The sequence below is a fragment of the Rhinoraja longicauda genome, chromosome 25 (genome assembly GCF_053455715.1).
Source record: "Rhinoraja longicauda isolate Sanriku21f chromosome 25, sRhiLon1.1, whole genome shotgun sequence".
Taxonomy (NCBI): Eukaryota; Metazoa; Chordata; class Chondrichthyes; order Rajiformes; family Arhynchobatidae; genus Rhinoraja; species Rhinoraja longicauda.
The window spans coordinates 8,153,400-8,175,555 of record NC_135977.1 but is presented as its reverse complement, the minus strand read 5'-3'; positions in this window follow the sequence as shown (position 1 = coordinate 8,175,555).

Sequence of the window (22,156 nt, the reverse complement as noted above, 5' to 3'; positions counted from 1 at the left end):
AGTCAGTGTACACTTGAGAAATAATTGGAGATCCGACCTAAAAACTCTGCATGAAACAAATGTCTCGCACATTATCTGTCACAACTTGCACTCCAATCATGAATTCTTTCACTTACGTTTCCTTCTGCTATTTTGGGTCAGCTGCAAATTATTCAAGGTCGAATACAGTCAATTAATCCTTCAGGGGACGATTTACGGCATTCTGTGATTGCGTTTCTTAAGTCAGGGAGTCTACACTTTAACAGTGATTATCTACTCATTTTTCCAGTGAATAGCCATTACTCTACTGTCAGGCATAAATTATATGACTTTAGACTTTAAAAATACAGCGCAGAAACAGGCCCTTCAGCCCACCGAGTCTGTGCTGATAACCCCGCATACTAGCTCTATTCAACACACTAGGGACAACCTACAATCTACAGAAGCCATTTCACCTACAAATCTTTGGAGTGTGGGAGGAAACCGGAGCACCCGGAAAAAAACCCACGCAGGTCACAGGGAGGACGCACGAACTCCATGCAGACAGCACCCGTAGTCAGGATCGAACCCAGGTCTCTGGCGTTGTAAGACAGCAACTCTACCGCTGCACCAAGCAAATTAGCAATGACCTAGCCTGTGTCTCATTCTTCAAAGCACAGTGGCGCGGCGATAGAGTTGCTGCCTCACAGCGCCAGAGACCCGGGTTCGATCCTGACTATGGGTGCTGTCTGTACGGAGTTTGTACGTTCTCCCCGTGACCGCATAGGTTTTCTCCGGATGTGCCGGTTTTCTCCCACACTCCAGAGACGTACAGGTTTTGTAGGTTAATTGGCTTTGGTCACAAATTGTAAATGGTCCCTAGCGTGTAGTGTGCGCTAGTGTAACGGGGATCGCTGGTCGGCACGGATTCGGTGGGCCGAGGGGCCTGTTTGTGCGCTGCATCTCTAAACTAAACTAAACACGGGGCTATGGGAAAACAGGCAACAGCCAAATATTTGCAGCAGGATTAAACTTTGCCTACTGACTGACGAGCATTCAATCTGTGCTTCATAGTAATTTGGCCTCATGTCATTCATTCTTTTACGGTGGGAAAGATGCTGTCAAAAGCCCTTTGAAAATTGTAAATTGTCCCTAGAATGTGTAGGATAGTGATAGTGTACGGGCATAGCTGGTCGGCCCGGACTCGGTGGGCCGAAGCGCCTGTTTCCGCACTGTATCTCGAAACAAAAACTAAACTAAAGATAGACCCAAAAAGCTGGAGTAACTCAGCGGGACAGGCAGCATCTCTGGAGAGAAGGAACAGGTGACGTTTCGGGGAGACCCTTCTTCAGACTAAACTAAACTGGTTCTTCCACCACTGAGTGGAGGCACAAAGTACTGCAGATGCTGGAATCTTGAGTGAAACACTGGAGGAACTCAGCGGGTCAGGCAGCATGTGTGGAGTGAACGGACAGGCGATGTTCCAGGTCGGGACCCTTCATCAGACGGATTGTAATGGGGGGGATAAAGCTGAAAGAGAGGTGTGGATGGGACAAAATGTGGTAAGGTGAGGGGTGATTGGATGGCAAATGGGTGGACAAAGGCTCGAGATGAAAAGGCGACAAAAGGATGTCAGATAAAAAGAGAAGAGGAGTGAGATGTAAAGCCAGAGGGAGGGATAAAGGTTGAGAGAGAGAGACAGGGAGGGGGTGGCAAAGGACCGGCACAGTGGTGCAGCTGGTAGAGCCACTGCCTCACAGCCACACACACCCGGGTTCGATCCAGACCTCCAGTGCTATCTGTAGGTTACCTCTGGGTGCTCCGGTTTCCTCCCTCATCCCAAAGGCGTGTGGGTTTGAGGGATAATTGGCCGTGTGTAAATTGTCCGTTGTGTGTAGGGAATGGATGCAAAAGTGGGACAACATGGAACTAGTGCGAACGGGTGATCGATGGTCGGCATGGACGCGGTGGGCCGAAGGGCCTATTTCCATGTTGTTCCTTTCAAGCAATCAATAGCGAGAGAAAAGGGTGCACACTGAGATGGGAGGGAAGGTACAGGAATGGGAGGGGAGGAAAAGGTGGGGGGGTTCCTAAAATTGGAGAGTTCAGTGTTCATACTGTTGGGTTGTAAGCTGGCCAAGCAGAATATGAAACGCTGTTCCTCCAGTTTATGTATCTCTCCATGTGAAGCAGACTCCACATTTCCCACCAGGCTTCGTTCACTTCTATCTCCAGTGTCTTGGAACTCCATAAACATCTTACAGGATACTTGATACACAAGGAATGTTTTCTTCGGGAACTTGACCGTAGTAATCACAGACTGCTATCCTAACATTAGGATAAGAGCCAGGAAAAGTAACAACATCTACTAGATCATTGATCACTACATATTTACAGAACAGCAGGCACCACATAACATTAACGCCTCAGTCTAACAGATTATGAGAAACTGCTGAGGAAACTGTAACTTGTGACGGATGAGATAAAAGAGATTTCTTTTTGGACTTTAATATTGGCCAGCATTGATGTGAAGGTGTTTATGGAGATTTTTTTGTTTTTGTTTAACGCTTGCCGCATCTTAAGACTTTACTTTAGACTTTAGAGATACAGCGCAGAAACAGGCTCTTTGGCCCAACGAGTCTGCGCCGACCAGCGATGACCTTGTGCACTAGAATATCCTACGCACCAGGGACAATTTACAATTTACAGAAGTCAATTAACCTCCAACCCTGCACGTCTTTGGAGTGTGGGAGGAAACCGAAGATCTCGGAGAAAACCCACACGGCAAGAATGTCACAGCATATCACATGCAGCCTGACTAAAATCTCTGGATGCGATGAACATTTTTTTAATGAACATCTCAAAACTGTAGATTCTGGTTGGAAATCAATTAAAGGCAATGAATTAATGGAAAATACAGAGATCACCTGAAATCTGGTAAATTTACAATGCCAGATGCTGACCTCCTTACGGTTTATATAATCTTACTTCACTATTGTTTTCAAACCTGTACCACAGCAATTGTGGAGCAAAATAGACAGTTATTATCCTATGCAGTGTAAACATAGAAACATAGAAAATAGGTGCAGGAGTAGGCCATTCGGCCCTTCGAGCCAGCACCGCCATTCAATGTGATCATGGCCGATCATCCAGAATCAGTACCCTGTTCCTGCCTTTTCCCCATATCCCTTGATTCCAGTACCCTGTTCCTGCCTTTTCCCCATATCCCTTGATTCCGTTAGCCCTAAGTGCTATATCTAACTCTCTCTTGAATCCGTTTAGTGAATTGGCCTCCACTGCCTTCTGTGACAGAGTATTCCACAGATTCACAACTCTCTGGCTGAAAAAGTTTTTCCTCATCTCAGTCCTAAATGGCCTACCCCTTGTTCTTTTAAACTGTGACCCCTGGATCTGGACTCCCCCAACATGGGGAACATTTTTCCTGCATCTAGCCTGTCCAATCTCTTAAGAATTGTATATGTTTCTATAGGATCTACGGTGAAGTGTAGAGCCCATTCAAAACAAAACATCCTAATTATTTTAGAAGGGTAAACCAACAAGCAAAATTTACTTTTTTGAGATTGTAGCATTTTTCTCTCGCTTTGATTTAAGTATGATGGGGCAAAGAACGTTTTTGAAGATGGTCTATTTTTGGATTTTGTCCCTCAAGGCTGGTTGAGCATGTCTCTACTTGTTTAACAAATCTTTCCTCTGAGGATTACCAAGCAGTTCCACAAAGTATTTTTTGATCTTTAAGCCTGATAGTAAACTTGGTAAGGTCATTTCCACCTTATATAAGACAGACACAAATAGCTGGAATAACTCAGCAGGACAGATATCATTTCTGGAGAAAAGGAATATGTGATGTTTCGGGGTGAGACCCTTCTTCAGACACTTCAGGCCAAATGTAAACTGGATGAACAGCACCTCATATATCGCTTGGTCAGATTACAACCTAGTGGTAAGAATATTGATTTCTCTAACTTCAAGTAACCCTTGTATTCCCTCTCTCGCCACTTCCCCCACCCAAGTCGTACTAGCTTCAAAGTCGTCTTGTTGAGTCTCATTGTCTGTAACTTGTTTTCACCTAGCCCACAAGTAACAATAGCTTGTTTCCTTTATCATTGTCACTTTTTTGCATACCTTTCATTCATTTGTTCTAGTTCTCCTGATATCACTGTCTCTCATTTCTCTCTCCCCTGACTCTTAGTCTGAAGAAGGTTCTCGAGCCGAAACGTCACCTATTCCTTCTCTCCAGAGATGCTGCCTGACCCGCTGAGTTACTCCAGCTTTTTGTGTCTATCTTTGGTGTAAACCAGCATCTGCAGTTCCTTCCTACACAAAACATAAACCAGCTTTGGGAGTGGATCACCTGATAGTAAAACTCTTTGATCAATTGTCTGGTTGGCTATACATTTCCAAATTATTTATTTATTTTCAAACTTTTGACATCCAGAGAATTTTGTTTTGAATCATAGTCATTACTTTATTGTCACATATACCTCGGCACAGTGAAAAGCTTTTGTTGCGCGCTAACCAGTCAGCGGAAAGACAATACATGATTACAATTGAGCCATCCACAGTGTACAGATATGTGATGAAGGGAAGGTCGTGAATGACATTTAGTGCAAGATAAAGCCAGTAAAGTCCGATCAAAGATAGTCCAAGGGTCTCCGTTTAGATAGATAGCAGTTCAGGGCCTCTCTAGTTGCTGATAGGATGGTTCATTTGCCTGATAACAGCTTTAGAAACATAGAAAATAGGTGCAGGAGTAGGCTATTCGGCCCTTCGAGCCTGCACCGCCATTCAATATGATCATGGCTGATCATCCAGCTCAGTAGCCTGTTCCTGCCTTCTCTCCATACCCCCTGATCCCTTTAGCAAAAAGGGCCACATCTAACTCCCTCTTAAATATAGCCAATGAACTGGCCTCAACTACCTTCTGTGGCAGAGAATTCCACAGACTCACCACTCTCTGTGTGAAGAAATGTTTTCTCATCTCGGTCCTAAAAGACTTCCCCCTTATCCTTAAGCTGTGACCCCTGGTTCTGGACTCCCCCAACATCGGGAACAATCTTCCCGCATCTAGCCTCTCCAACCCCTTAAGAATTTTATATGTTTCTATAAGATCCCCCCTCAGTCTTCTAAATTCCAGCGAGTACAAGCCCAGTCTATCCAGTCTTTCCTCATATGTAAGTCCCGCCATCCCAGGGATCAATCTGGTGAACCTTCTCTGTACTCCCTCTAAGGCAAGAACGTCTTTCCTCAGGTTAGGAGACCAAAACTGCACACAATACTCCAGGTGCGGTCTCACCAAGGCCCTGTACAACTGCAGCAGAACCTCCCTGCTCCTAAACTCAAATCCTCTTGCTAAGAATGCCAACATACCATTCGCTTTCTTCACTGCCTGCTGCACCTGCATGCTTGCTTTCAATAGTATAAGAAAATAACTGCAGATGCTGGTACAAATCGATTTATTCACAAAATGCTGGAGTAACTCAGCAGGTCAGGCAGCATCTCGGGAGAGAAGGAATGGGTGACGTTTCGGGTCCAGACCCTTCTTCAGACTGATGTCGGGGGTGGGACAAAGGAAGGATATAGGTGGAGACAGGAAGATAGAGGGAGATCTGGGAAGGAGGAGGGGAAGGGAGGGACAGAGGAGCTCTTCAGATAGCTCCTCTGTCCCTCCCTTCCCCTCCTCCTTCCCAGATTTCCCGCTATCTTCCTGTCTCCACCTATATCCTTCCTTTGTCCCACCCCCGACATCAGTCTGAAGAAGGGTCTCGACCCGAAACGTCACCCATTCCTTCTCTCCCGAGATGCTGCCTGACCTGCTGAGTTACTCCAGCATTTTGTGAATAAATGCTTGCTTTCAATGACTGGTGCACCATGACACCCATGTCACGTTGCATCTCCCCTTCTCCCAATCGGTCACCATTCAGGTAATACTCTGCTTTCCTGTTCTTGCCGCCAAAGTGGATAACCTCACATTTATCCACATTATATTGCATCTGCCATGCATTTGCCCACTCGCCTAATCTATCCAAGTCACTCTGCAGCCTCTTAGCATCCTCCTCGCAGCTAACACTGCCACCCAGCTTCGTGTCATCCGCAAACTTAGAGATGTTGCATTCAATTCCCTCGTCCAAATCATTAATATACACTGTAAATAACTGGGGTCCCAGCACTGAGCCTTGCGGTACCCCACTAGTCACTGCCTGCCATTCCGAAAAGGACCAGTTTATTCCTACTCTTTGCTTCCTGTCCGCCAACCAATTTTCTATCCACCTCAATACTGAACCCTCAATACCGTGTGCTTTAAGTTTGTACACCAATCTCCTATGTGGGACCTTGTCGAAGGCCTTCTGAAAGTCCAGATATAACACATCGACTGGTTCTCCCTTATCCACTCTACTAGTTACATCCTCGAAAAATTCTATAAGATTCGTCAGACATGATTTGCCTTTGGTAAATCCATGCTGACTTTGTCCGATGATTTCACCACTTTCCAAATGTAATGCTATCACATCTTTAATAACTGACTCTAGCATTTTCCCCACTACCGATGTTAGGCTAACTGGTCTATAATTCCCCGTTTTCTCTCTCCCTCCCTTTTAAAAAAGTGGGGTTACATTAGCTACCCTCCAGTCCTCAGGAACTACTCCAGAATCTAAAGAGTTTTGAAAAATTATCACTAATGCATCCACTATTTCTGAGGCTACTTCCTTAAGCACTCTGGGATGCAGCCTATCTGGCCCTGGGGATTTATCTGCCTTTAATCCATTTAATTTACCTAACACCACTTCCCGACTAACCTGGATTTCCCTCAGTTCCTCCATCTCATTAGACCCCCGGTCCCCCGCTATTTCCGGCAGACGGTTTATGTCTTCCTTAGTGAAGACAGAACCTAAGTATTTGTTCAATTGGTCTGCCATCTCCTTGTTCCCTATGATCAATTCACCTGTTTCCAACTGCAAGGGACCTCCATTTGCCTTAACTAATCTTTTTCTCTTGACATATCTATAAAAGCTTTTGCAGTCTGTTTTTATGTTCCTTGCCAGTTTTCCCTCATAATCTATTTTCCCTTTCCTAATTAAGCCCTTTGTCCTCCTCTGCTGGACTCTGAATTTCTCCCAGTCCTCTGGTATGCTACTTTTTTCTGGCTAATCTGTATGCTTCATCTTTTGTTTTAATACTATCCTTGATTTCCCTTGTTAGCCATGGATGCACTACCTTTCCTGGTTTGTTCTTTTGCCAAACTGGGATGAACACTTGTTGTAGTTCATCCATGCGACCTTTAAATGCCTTCCATTGCATGTCCACCGTCAACCCTTTCAGCATCAATCGCCAGTCTATCTTGGACAATTCACGCCTCATACCCTCAAAGTTACCTTTCTTTAAGTTCAGAACACTTGTTTCTGTATCGACTTTGTCACTCTCCATCCTAATGAAGAACTCTACCATATTATGATCACTCTTGCCCAAGGGGCCTCGCACAACAAGACTGCTAACTAACCCTTCCTCATTACTCAATACCCAGTCTAGAATGGCCTGTTCTCTCGTTGGTTCCTCGACATGTTGGTTTAGAAAACCATCTCTCAAACATTCCAAGAAATCCTCTTCCTCAGCACCCCTGCCAGTTAGTATTGTGTAGGAAGGAACTGCAGATGCTTGTTTGCACTGAAGTTAGACACAAAATGCTGGTATAACTTAGCGGGTCGGGCAGCATCTCTGGAGAAAAGGAATGGATGAAGTTTCAGGTCGAGAGCCTTCTTCAGACTTTAGTATTGATGTTTACCTGTGTCCTATCTATAAGCGTAAGGCTAAAAAGACAGTTACAGCAAAATCAAATGGTTCTTCATCAGATCCTCATATATTAAAATTCCAAACCTTTCATGCATCACACTTGGTAAAATGTATTAAAATCAATCAGAAGCCAAAGGCAGGAATGAAGGCACCTTAGGCTTAATTAGAGAGGACTTCTATCAGGCCCAAACAGTAGCTAAAAAGCACAAACTTCTGCAGTTGTACGGGGCCCTAGTGAGACCGTACTTGGAGTACTGTGTGCAGTTTTGGTCTCCAAATTTGAGGAAGGATATTCTTGCTATTGAGGGCGTGCAGCGTAGGTTTACTAGGTTAATTCCCGGAATGGCAGGACTGTCCTATGTTGAAAGACTGGAGCGGCTAGGCTTGTATACACTGGAATTTAGAAGGATGAGAGGGGATCTTATCGAAACATATAAGATTATTAAGGGGTTGGACACGTTAGAGGCAGAAAACATGTTCCCAATGTTGGGGGAGTCCAGAACCAGGGGCCACAGTTTAAGAGTAAGGGGTAGGCTATTTAGAACGAAGATGAGGAAAAACGTTTTCAGTCAGAGAGTTGTAAATCTGTGGAATTCTCTGCCTCAGAAGGCAGTGGGGGCCAATTCTCTGAATGCATTCAAGAGAGAGTTAGATAGAGCTCTTAAGGATAGCGGAGTCAGGGGCTATGGGGAGAAGGCAGGAACGGGGTACTGATTGAGAATGATCAGCCATGATCACATTGAATGGCTCGAAGGGCCGAATAGCCTACTCCTGCACCTATTGTTTATTATCTAAACGTTATCTTGGTTCTGTTTTTGCACTTCAATAAGGCCTCTGAATTACAATAACAATGAACAATTCTGAACCTGAAATTAATTACAAGTGTACAGAAAGCATTCTGCTGACTTCCAATTTCCTGTAATAAGTAAGCCACTAGACATAGAACAGTACAGCACAGGAACAGGCCCTTCGGCCCACAATGTCCGTGCCGAACATGATGCCAAGGTAAACTAATCTCTGTTTGCACATGATCCATATCCCTCCACTCCCTGCGTATCATGTGCCTATCTAAAAGCCTCTTAAATGCCACCATCATATCTGCCTCCACCACCACCCCTGGGCCCCACATTCCAAGCTCCCATCATCTTCACAAACTTACCCCACACATCTCCTTGCACCGTTACCGCACACAAACCGCAGCGCAGCGCGCAGCCTCTTCTTCTCCTTCTTCTTCTACCTCTTCTTCTTCTTCTTCTCCTCCTCCTCCTCCTCCTCCTCCTCCTTTAGCGGCCGCTTCCACCGATGGCGGGCCGCTGCCACGACTGACCCGTCGCGACTTCACAAAGTCAAGATGGCGGCCGCGCGCCCCCCCCCCCCCCCCCCTCGCGCCCCCCCCCCCTCGCGCGCCCCCCCCCCCATCCTCGCGCGCCCCCCCCCCATCCTCGCGCGCCCCCCCCCCCCATCCTCGCGCGCCCCCCCCCCCATCCTCGCGCGCCCCCCCCCCCCATCCTCGCGCGCCCCCCCCCCATCCTCGCGCCCGCCCCCCTCCTCGCGCCCCCCCCATCCTCCGCGCCCCCCCCCATCCTCGCGCGCCCCCCCCTCCTCGCGCGCCCCCCCCTCCTCGCCCCCCCTCCTCCTCCGCGCCCCCCCCTCCTCCTCCTCGCGCCCCCCCCCTCTCGCGTCCCCCCCCCCCTCGCGTCCGTCCCCCCTCCTCCTCGCGCCCCCCCCTCCTCGCGTCCCCCCCCCCAAATTGTCATTGGTCGATACCGTTTAAGTTACCGACATTTTAAACTTTAAAACTCTCATTTTCTAAACACATTTTTTTAAAGTGCTGTGCGTCTGACTTCACCACACAGGGCACGGCCTCTCCTCACTCGCACAAACAAGATGGACGCCGTTAGCGGAGCCGCCCGCCCGCTATCACCGCCTCCCCTTCCCTCACTCCCCTCTCCCACACCCGGGGACACTCCCGAGCAGGAGGGAGATGGTCGGACTAATGGTCCACTCATCCTTCCCTTCCGTCCCTTCAACCCAAGCCAAGGCGTCCTCGAGTCCCCCCTCCCGCCCGGGCCCAGCGCACCGTTACCGCGCACAGGCCGCAGCGCAGCAGGCAGCTTCTTCTCCTCCTCCTCCTTCAGCGGCCGCTTCCACCGACGGCCCGTCGCGACTTCACAAAGATGGCGGCCGCTCTCCTCAAGCTCCGCCATCTTGTGCGCGCCTCCCGCAGCGCCTCTCTCCTCTCGCTTCCCTCCCCTTCTCCAAGAGTAGCCGCCCGCCTCGAGTAGTCGCACCTCCGCCGCCCGCCTCGAGTAGTCGCACCTCCGCCGCCCGCCTCGAGTAGATCGCACCTCTGCCGCCCGACTCGAGTAGCCCGGAGCTCCCTACTCCTCCCTACACGCTCGATAAGTGCCTTTCGCCGCCAACGGCTCCTCGGAGTGGAGTGGAGTGGAGGTGGGGGCCGAGTGTGTGGAGGGGAAGGGTGGGGTAGGAGGGGGGTGAGGGTGCGGGGAGGAGAGAATGGGGGGAGGAGAGAGTGGGGGAAAGGGGGTGGTAGGGAAAGGGGGGGAGTGAGTGGGTGAGGAGAGAGTAGGGGGAGAGTGGGACTGGGGAGTGGGACAGCAGGGGTGGGGGGTGGTTGGGGGGAAGAGAGAGGGGGTGGGGGGAAGGGGAACAGTGGGGGTCAGAGAAGAGGGGAGAGTGGGGGTGAGGGGGAGGAGCAGAGAGTGGGGGGAGGGAGAGTGGGACAGGGGAAGGTGGTGGGGGAAGAGAGAGTGAGGGTGGGGGAAGGGGACAGTAGGGGTCAGGCAAGAGTGGGGGGAGGAAGGGGACTGGGGGGGTGGTGGGGGGAAGGGGACAGTGAGAGTGAATGGGGGAGGAGAGAGGGGGTGTGGGTGGGGAGGAGGAGGGGTGGGGAGGAGGAGGGGTGGGGGGAAGGGGACAGCAGGGGAGGGGTAGTGGTGGGGGGAGAGGGTGGGCGGGAGGGGGAGGGGGTGGAAGAGGGACAGTGGGGGTGGTGAGGGCCAGTGAGAATGGGGGTGGGGCGAGTGTGGAGGGTGGGGGTAGGAGGGGGATGAGGGTGGGGGAGTAGAGGAGTGGGAGAGAGAGTGGGCTGGGGGAGGAGAGAGTGGTGGAAAGGGGGGGGTGGGGGAGAGTGAGAGTGGGGCTGGGGGAGGAGAGAATGAGGGGGTGGGGGAGAAGAGAGTGGGGGAAAGAGAGATGGTGGGGAAAGGGGTGGGGAGAGTGTGAGTGCGGGTGGGAGGGAGAGTGGGACTGGGGAGGACGGCAGAGTGCGGGTCGGGAGGAGGAGGGGTGGGGGGAAGGGGACAGCAGGGGAGGGGGGTTGTTGGTGGGGGTTGAGAGAGTGGAGGAGGGGGGAAGGGGGACAGTGGGGGTCAGGGAAGAGTGGGGGGAGGGAGGAAAAGGGTGAGGGGGAAGGGGACAGAGAGTGAAAGCAGGGTGAGGGTGGGGGAGGAGAGAGGAAGTGTGGGGGGAAGGGGGGGTGGTGGTAGGGGGAGAGTGGGGGGGGAGGGGGACGGTGAGAATGCAGGTGGGGCGGGTGGGTGGAGGAGAGGGTAGGGGTGGGAGGGGGTGAGGGGAGGAGAGAGTGGGGGAGACGGGGGTGGGTGAGGAGGGGTGGAGGAGAGTGTGGGGCTGGGGGAGGAGAGAATGTGGGGGTGGGGGGGGGAGGAGATAGTGGGGGAAAAGGGGGGCCAGTTACAACCGGCCCTTTGAGGACAACCATAATGCTTATGTGGCCCGGGGTGAAAATGGGTTTGACACCCCTGTCTTAAAGCAATGCTCTCTAGTCTTTGACCCTGGGAGAAAGGGTTCTGACTGTGTGCACTATCTATGCCTCTCATAATGTTATATACTTCTATCAGAGTTAAGGATTGATAGGATATTTTTAAAGATTCCTATTATTTTGTGGTTTACGTGTGTAACTTCTATGATTGTACTTTCTCCTCCCATCTATTTTCATCTTGTGCTGAAGACATTGATGAAATCACACCTGAGGTTAGATGATCAGTGCAAGTTTGTACCTGCCAAAAAATGTTTACCTTGTCAAAATGACGAGAGGATTCAAACCAGCTGAAAACCTTTTCTGTTTGCTTGTTAAAGCATCAAGTACCATGTGAGAGGTTCCTGTAGAATTTAGGGCGGCACGGTGGCGCAGTGGTAGAGTTGCTGCTTTACAGCGCCAGAGACGCAGGTTCAATCCTGACTATGGGTGCTGTCTGTACGGAGTCTGTACTTTCTCCAGGTGCTCCGGTTTCCTCCCGTCTTCCAAAGACGTGCAGATTTATAGGTTAATTGGCTTCTGTAAATTGCCCCTAGTATGTAGGATGTGGGATAACATAGAACTAGTGTGAACGGGTGACCGCGTTGGCCTGCGCGGACCCGGTGCGCTGAAGGGCCCGTTTCCACGCTGTATCTCTAAACTATACTAATTCTACATATTGTGTTTCAGGAGACAACTATAAAATTAAGTTTTGACAGAACCCAAAGCCTAAAACCTTATTGAATTGCACAGATTGTTAAATAAATAACGAGCAATGTACGTCTAAAATGAATGTTTATGAAACTGAAAATATTTCAATGTCATTGTTATCTTACGAACAAAACTGGATTGTGCTGTAGGGTGCTCCTAATGCTAGGGACGATATCAGGCGGTTAGAACAGTGTGTCTCTCAATTGTTCTGCAGTTGTGTCTACTCTGCAGACTGCCGAATACCAATGATAGCTTAGAACCAATTGCTTACTGAAAGAAACAAAACATCACAATAAATGTCGCAATCAACAACATTGCTGCCCACTGTGATGCCCGGAATGTATATTGCGCCAGTTCCATGTTATTATTGCTAATGCTGACACTTTCTGAATGAATGACTAATACTTTATTCTTGTGTAGGAAAAAAACTGCAGATGCTGGTTTAAATCGAAGGTAGACACAAAATGCTGGAGTAACTCAGCGGGTCAGGCAGCATTTTGGGAGAGAAGGAATGGGTGACGTTTCAGGTTGAGACTCTTCTTCATTGTGTCTACCGATACTTTATTCTTGTGTAGGAAAAAAACTGCAGATGCTGGCTTGAAATCGAAGGTTGACACAAAATGCTGGAGTAACTCAGCAGGTCAGGCAGCATCTTGGAGAGAAGGAATGGGTGACGTTTCGTGTCGAGACCCTTCTACAGACTGATGTCAGGGGGGGCGGGACAAAGAAAGGATATAGGTGGAGACAGGAAGACAGTGGGAGAATTGGGAAGGGGGAGGGGAAGAGAGGGACAGAGGAACTATCTAAAGTTAGAGAAGTCAATGTTCATACCACTGGTCTGTAAGCTTCTGCCTTATTTAATCCCAAAGCATGATGTGCATAGCAGAGGGTCAGACAGCATCCCCATTAATTGATTGATTGAAAGATGTAGCATGGTAACAGGCCCTTCAGCCCACTGTGTCCGTGCTGACCATCGATCACCCATTCACACCCGTTTTGTGTTATCCCACTTTCACATCCACTCCCTACACAATTGGGACAATTTACAGAGGCCGATTAACCTACAAAACCCGCACGTCTTTGGGATGTGGGAAGAAATTGGAGCACCCGGAGGAAACGCAGGTGGAACTTGTAAACTCCACACAGAGAGCACCCGGGATCAGCATCCAACCCGGGTCTCTGGCGCTGTGAGGAGGCAGCTCTACCAGCTGCACCATTATTGCACCACTGGTTCATTCTTGGAAACAATTGGAAGAACAATTCCAAACAACAGCAGAGAAGATTTACGAGAATGTTGCCAGGGCTCGAGAGTCTGAGCTAGAGGGACCCTCTAGTAGGCTAGGACTCTATTCCTTGGAATGCAGTATGAGGGGTGATCTTACAGAGGTGTACAAATTCATTAGAGGAATAGATCAGGTAGATGTACAGAGTATCTTGCCCAGAGTAGGGGAATCGAGAATCAGAGGACATAGGTTTAAAGTTAAGGGGGAAAGATTAAATAGGAACCTGAGGGGTAACGTTTTCACGCAAACGGTGATAGGTGTCTGGAACGAGCTGCTGGAGGAGGTAGTCGAGGCAGGTACAGGTTTGGAGGGATATGGATGGGCCAAATGCATGCAGGGTGGGACTAGTGTAGATGGGGCATGTTGGCCGGTGCTGGGCAGGTTGGGCCGAAGGGCCTGTTTCCACAATGTATGACTCTATGACTCTTCTACATGGATTGTCACCTTGTTGTGGTGGAGAAGCTTGTGTGGTCCTGAGATCCTGGGAGGGCTGCTGTCTGGAGCTATGCTCCTGGTAGGGTCACCCATGGCGGTACGGTCGAGGGGGAGGTCCCTGACAAAGAGCAATCCAACCAAGACCCCAACGGTGGAACAGGCGGAGGATGATGGCTGACTTTAATGGAGCTTCACAACGGCTGGGAAGGCGGATGAAGGCTGCAGCAGAAAAGGGTCCCCTTTCGTCTTGGACTCCATGCCACTAGATCCTGACCCAGATCTGACAAGGACCGTGTGGTGGCTGTCTGTGCACCAGTCTCCCCACGTTAAACAAAGTCATGCACAGGCATCCTCCATATAGGAGGACAGTCATACTCGCTCGAGTGACTGCCGATACTATATACCTGATACTCTATGACTCTAGAACAGTGACTAAACGGATTTGAAGGAAGCTGGGGTGAGGGAGGTGTAGAGGTTTAACAAAACACTTATTCACTGCATAAAATATGGATTCAGTGAAGGAATCAGATAGCTGAAGGTTTGGCACAGGCACAGTGGGCTGAACAACCCGTTACATGCTGTACCACTCTATGTCTTCACATTGATGGCTCTCCACCAGCTCCACAAGTGTATTTCAGGATGGGCAACAAATGCTTGTCCTCACTGATGTGCTAATTTAAACAATAAATTCCCAAAAGGACTTCATGAAGCACGACATCCGGAGGCTGCAACGGATCGTTCGATCAGCTGAGAAGGTTGTTGGCTGCAACCTTCCCCCCCATTGACGAACTGTACACTGCAAGGGCAATCATCTCTGACCCCTCTCACCCTGGCCACAAAGTCTTTGAAGCACTTCCCTCTGGAAGGCGACTGTCAAAGCCGCCAGCCAGACATAAAAACAGCTTTTTTTTCCACGAGCAGTAGCTCTACTCAATAACCAAAAGTCTGTAGCCTCCTTTTGCTCTCGTATTTTATTTCATTCACATGTTTAAACTACAATGTTTTATTCTTAATGTTTTGATGTTTTATGTTTAGCTCTTAATTGTTTACTGTATGTCGTGTTGTTACTTGCGATCGAAGCACCAAGGCAAATTCCTTGTATGTGTACAGACTTGGCCAATGAAACTTATTCAATTCAATTCAATGAATGAGAGGTTGGGATGCTACAGGGAAGCCTTTGAACATTTGGAACATTGAACAACACAGCACAGAAACAGATGCTTTGGCCCACAATGTCCAAGCCAAACGTGGTGCCAATTGAAACAAATTTCCTTTGCCGGTATGTGATCCATATACCTCCATTTTAATGTGCCTACCTGAACGCCTCTTAAATGCCACCATCGTATCTATGTTCAACACCACCCCTTCAGCATAGTTCAAGCACCCGTGCATCTCCTTTAAACTTATGTATAATAAAATAACTGCAGATGCTGGTACAAATTGAAGGTGTTTATTCACAAAATGCTGGAGTAACTCAGCAGGTCAGGCAGCATCTCTGGAGAGAAGGAACGGGTGATGTTTCGGGTCGAGACCCTTCTTCAGACTGATGTCGGGGGCGGGACAAAGGAAGGATATAGGTGGATACAGGAAGATAGAGGGAGATTTGGGAAGGGGGAGGGGAAGCGAGGGAAAGAGGAACTATCTAAAGTTGGGGAAGTCGATGTTCATACCACTGGGCTGCAAGCTGCCCAGGCTAACTATGAACTGCAAGCTGCCCAGGCGAAATCTCCTTTAAACTTTATCCCTCTTTCCTTAAAGCCATATACTCTTGTCTTTGACATTTAGACTGTAATGTTGTATCCTTATTGTTTTGATGTGGTTATGCTTTATTCTTAATTGTTAACTGTATGTTTGTGTTGTTATTTCTGAGCGGAGCATCAAGGCACATACTTGGCCAATAAACTTATTGATTGATTGATTCATTTATTCATTCATTTCCACCCTGGGAGAAATGTCTACACTATCTATGCCAAATAATTTTATAAACTTCCGTCAGGCCTCCCGTCAGCACCCGACACTCCTGGGAAAAGAATCAAAGTTTGTCCAAACTCTCCTTATCGTTCATACCCCCTAATCCAGGCATCATTTAGGTTAACGGCTGAAGAAGAGTCTTGACCCGAAATGTCACCTATACCTTTTCTCCAGAGATACTATCTGACCCACTAAGATACTCCAGCTTTTTGTGTCTATCATTCCGATAAAACCTCTTCTGCAACTTCTCCAAAGTTTGCACATCCTTCATGTAATGGAGCAGCAAGAGCTGCACACAATACCACAAATGTGGCCTAACCAAAGTCCTATGAAACTGCAACATGACTTCCTGACCCTTATACTCAATTCCCTGACCGATGATGGCTAACATACCAAATATTTTCTTTGCCACTCTATCTGCTTGACTTTTAAAACATTTTTGGCATTCTCTGAGGGTTTTATTGGGTGTTAGAAACTAATTTACTGATCCAATTGCACCTAATCAAAGCTTTATCAATACAGCACAGACTGACATCAATTACCCCAGTGATACTACAGTACTGATCATAATATTGGATGAATGCTTACCCATAATAAGAGAAGGCAGTAACCAGAAGCCATGTTAGTGGCAGTGTGATGCTTGATGGACTGTGCGGGGTGGGAGGACCCGTTGCTCCTCGCGTGCAGCAGGTGGCGCTGCACAGGACAAAGGGAGATGTTTTGTACATAGTTATCTTTGCTGTACTAAAGACTTCTGTTGTACCTTGAAGACTCGCAAAGTTTCATACAGGCATAGAACAAGAACACGAAAGTGGTGTCAGGAACGGGAGACTTCGGATTGTGTCCAAAGACCCAGATAAGAGCCTATTTTTCGATTTAAAAAAACAAAACATGTCTCGGCAATTTGATCGTTTCGATCCCGAGCGAGGAAGGTGGTCGTCGTATTTAATGCGAGCTGAGTTTTATTTTGAAAGTATGGGAATTACGACTGACCTGAGGAAGAAGGCTGTCTTGTGTTCACCAATGTCTCCAGAAACGTTTGCATTACTTCAAAATGTACTTACAGAAGAAGTAACTGAAGTTTCATGTGCTGAAATCACAATGGCTTTGCAGCTGCATTACGAAGAAAGTCGAAATTTCCTCGCAGCTTGCCTCGATTTTTGCCTCGGTGCAACAGGAAGGGCAATCTATCACCAAATTTCTTTCCGAACTTCACACCAAGGCAAAGGCATGTGATTTTAAAGCTCAATGCAGCGAAAAGTGCCGACAATGCGTTGCGGGATAGACTGGTCATGGGCTGCAGGCACGCATTCATCCAGCAGCCGATTCTCAAGGAATCGGATGCCTCAGCGAAGAATGTGCTGCAGTGTGCTAAGATGGCCGAGCTGCTAAGTAAAGAACTGCACAAAATGGCGGGCGATACAGCGTCGGCGCTCCTTCAAGAGGTGCATACAATTCGTCAGACTTGTCCGCAACGCGTGCATACAGTTTGTCAGACTTGTCCGCAACGCCAGAAACCATTTGATCGACCCAGAGCAAATCCGGAGAAGAAGGGACAGTTTCAGAAGAGCCGTTCCCCTGTGGAGGAAGGATCGAAACCCTGCTACCGGTGCGGCTCGACTGCTCATCATCACCGTGAGTGCCCGTATATTGAGTCCATTTGTTATGCCTGTAACCGAAAAGGTCATCTCCAGGCAGTGTGTCAATCCGTAGGAAAGCGGAGAAAGGGCAAGAAAGTGCAAAACACAGTTGACCAAATTGCGGAGACCGTTTCTATTGAAGTGCTCGGTGTGTCCACGATCACCGACGAGCCGAGGATCTCGAACGTTGATATATACAGTTCCAGGTGGACACTGGTGCAGCTGTGTCGCTGGTGGGTCAGGACATCTGGGAGAGGATCGGATCGCCGACTCTGAAACCGGCCAACATCTGCCTTTTCGGATACGGATGACAAACCATTCCCACAAAAGGCAAATGCACTGTCGCCGTTTCCTGTAATGGTATGACACAGATGTTGCCGCTGATCGTCGTTGGCAAAGAAGGTACATCCCTGTGCGCCATCGACTGGATCCGTGCTTTCAAGCTTGACATTAACGCCTTTGATCTACGATGGATCAACTATGTCATTGTCATCTACCACGGACTGCAACATGGTCAGCAAGTGCAGAAGGTTCTTGACCAGTTTCCGGCCGTTTTCACACCTGGACTCGGGCATTGCACAAAGATGAAGGCACGGCTCATACTCAAAGATGATGCCGTCCCTAAGTTCTTCAAACCAAGACCAGTTCCGTTCAGTCGGCTGGACGCTGTCGACAAGGACCTCTGCCGTCTTGAAGAAATGGGAATTATCACCCATGTGGACCATTCAGAATGGGCCACACCCATAGTTGTCGTTCAGAAACCTTGCGGCAAGGTGCGCATCTGTGGCGACCACAAAGTGACTGTAAACCCTCAATTGCACATTGATCAACACCCCACACCAAGAGTGGACGAGCTGTTCGTCAAGCTGCAAGGAGGACAGTACTTCTCGAAATTGGACATGTCCGACGCGTATCTCCAAGTGGAACTGGACGACGAGACAAAAAACCTGCTCGTGATCAACATGCACAAGGGACTGTTCAGAAACAACCGATTGTCATTTGGACCGGCACCGGCCATCTTCCAGAAACTGGTGGACAATCTGGTTGCCGGGATTCCGTACGTAGCCGCCTACCTGGATGACATAATTGTCACCGGCCAGACAGAGGAAGAACACCTGCAGAACCTAAAACAGGTCCTCACGGCACTGAACAACTACGGCATGAAGTTGTGCAGGGACAAGTGCGCATCCTTCCGAAAACAGGTCACATATCTTGGACATGTGATCTCGGCAAGTGGTCTGAAGCCATCGGAAGAAAGAGTGGACGCCATTGTGAAATTGCCGACGCCCGCAAATGTGCAGCAGCTTGAAAGCTTCATTGGCAAGGTGAACTACTATGGCAAGTTCATACCGGCACTTTCCACTTTGTGCGCACCATTGAACAACCTGCGAAAACAGGACGTCGAATGGCACTGGTCCCAAGAGTGTGACCACGCATTCACCAGGTTGAAGGAGATGCTCGCCCCGAAGATGCGTTTGGTCTACTATGACCCATCGAAACCGATCTCGCTGGCCGCCGATGCATCGCCGTACGGTCATGGAGCTGTAATCTCACAAACGGCGCCGAACGGCAAGGAAGAACCAATCGCGTTCGCATCCAAAATGCTGACGACTGCCGAGAGAAACTACAGCCAAGTGGCGATCGTGTTTGGTGTCCGGAACTTCCACCAATATTTGAGTGGGCGACATTTCCTGCTCATCACCGACCACAAGCCGCTCCTGAGCATGCCAATGCCGATGCACTGTCCCGTCTACCGATTGGACCCGACGTGACGTTCGATAAAGAGGAGGCAATTATGGAAATTGAGACGGACGTGAACTTGCTCAACAGGCGGGACATCGCCGATTTCCCCGTCTCCGCAAGGACGGTCGCCAACTATACGAGCACAGACCCCATTTTGTTGAAGGTACAACATTTTGTCACTCAGGGGTGGCCGAACAGTCCCAAGCTAGGCAAGGAATTCCGCTCATTCCAGAATGCGCAAACGGAAATCTCCTGAAAGGATGGCATTCTGCTCCACGACTGTCGATTGATCATTCCGACGGAACTGTGATCGCCAATTCTGAAAATGTTGCACAAGACACACATTGGAATTGTGCAAATGAAGGCGCTCGCCCGCATGCATGTGTGGTGGCCGAATATCGAGGCCGATATAGCCGACCACTGCAAGGACTGCACACCATGTGCCGAAACAGCGCCGAATCCGTCGGAAAAGCCCTCCGCATGGCCCGTCCCCGACCAACCATGGCAGCGAATCCACATAGATTTTGCCAGACTGTTCCTGGAGGGCATGTGGCTGGTCGTCATGGACGTCCATTCAAAATGGCCACACGTTATCCAAATGAATAAATATCCAACCACCGAAACAACCACTTCTGCGCTCGACGATTTGTTTGCCATTTGGGGATTACCCTTAACAATCGTAAGCGACAATGGACCCCAATTTGCCTCGCATATGTTCAGTGACTGGTGCAAACATCACTCAATCGTGCATCTGACATCAGCACCTTTTCATCCACCCTCAAATGGTGAGGCGGAGCGGCTCATCGGCGTTTTCAAACAAGCCATTGAACGCGTTGTAGAAATTGAAAAGAAATCAAAACAATTGGCATTGCGCGATTTCTTACAGTAATATCGAACTGTTCCAAACTGCACTACCAGTCGAACGCCAGTGGAGATGATGCTCGGATGTCAAGTGCGCTCTCCCCTATCAGTTTTGAACGCGACCCGTAACTCTAACACAGCGTGCACTCAGCCAACGAAGTCGAACAAGTCCAAATTCGACATTGGAGACTGTATATTATCGCAATTATACGACCAAGCGAAACAAATGGTGCGCTGGCAGGATCATAGCTCACATTGGAACCAAAATGTACACTGTCCAAGGACAAGGACATTGCCGACGGCATGATGACCAATTAAGAAGCCGCGTTCCTCCAGCGAAGACTGCGCAGAGCCTGACAAGAACCAAGCAGTCGGACACCCCGGTGCCGAATCGTGTGGACACTGGAGTGCCTGATTTGCCCCTTCCCTGGCTTGACGAAGTTCCACCAGACGAACTCCCCGCCGATCTGCCTGTGGTCCTTCGTCGATCGACACGTTGCAAACGTGGTACTCCCCCAAGGCGACTCATTCAGGAATAGAGATGTTCAAACTGGAAAGGGGGGAGTGTGATGTTTGATGGACTGTGTGGGGTGGGAGGACTCGTTGCTCCTCCCGTGCAGCAGGTGGCCATGCACAGGACAAAGGGAGATGTTTTGTACATAGTTATCTTGGCTGTACACAGTGTGGAGTGTGCAGTCAGATTGTGGTTGTGGGGTTGCAGCCATTTTAGTTGTCTTGCTGCCAGCATTGAGTTGCTGTAATAAAGACTTCTGTTGTACCTTGAAGACTCGCAAAGTTTCATACAGGCATAGAACAAGAACACGAAAGGCAGATTCCAAGAGATACATGTACTGAGACACGAAGGCTGAATATTCACAGGAGGTTGGTACTTTTAAGGGTGGCACGGTGGTGCAGCGGTAGGGCTGCTGCCTCACAGCGCCAGAGACCCGGATTTGATCCTGACTGTACAGAGTTTGTACTTTGGTACAGAGACCTGGATTCAATCCTGACTGTGTGGAGTTTGCACGTTCTCCCAGTGACCACGTGGGTTTTCTATGGGTGCTCAATTTTCTTCCCACATTCCAAAGACGTGCAGGTTTGTAGGTTAATTGCCTTCCGTAAATTGCCCCTATTGTGTGGGATAGAACTAGAGTAGGGGTCATTGCTGGTTGGCATGGACTCAGTGGGCCGATGGGGCCCGTTTCCACGCTGTATCGCTGAACTAAACTAAAGGTGAACTCTCCTGGTGGCCATTGTAGCATCGTACAACACCTTGTGCAGGTTATATTTTTAAATATAAAGCTGTTCTGGTGCAAGATCCACCCTGGTGGTCAACATGATATTATTCCCCAAGCATTTAGACATCAAAAGCAATTGATTGTTTAATGGAGACACAAGAAGCTGCAGATGCTGGAATCTTAGGCAAAACACAAAGTGCTGGAGGAACTCAGCGAGTTAGGCAGCATGTATCTGTGGAGGGAGATGTTCAGACCACATTTTGGGTCAGGACCCTTCACGTTGAAAAAGCACAGTTCCCTTCACAGATGCTGCCTGAAAATGTGTTTAAAACGCTCCAGGCAGTAAAGTAGGGCAATGGTTTATCTTCAATGAGCGAATAATATTAACGTTTTGTTTCAGTAACTCCGGTTGAACTTAATCCCACACAGCGATGTTTGCGTTTTACGACTTCAGTTGATTTTCTTTGCCTTTCCCACATTCAGATCGTTTAAGGGAATGGAGAGAGACGCAGTTTTTACTCCCAGCTTTTTTTGCTGGGAGTAACTCAGCGGGACAGGCAGCATCTCTGGAGAGAGGGAATGGGTGGCGTTTCGGGGTGGAGACTGTGGTGTCGAGCAGTCCGGGTCCTGGGGTCGGGCGTTGTGTGTAGCTGGGGTTGGAGATGGGCGCTGTGTGCATGGCGATGGGGGTGGAAGGGGGAGGTCGGGCGTTGTGGAGGTCCAGGGCCCGGT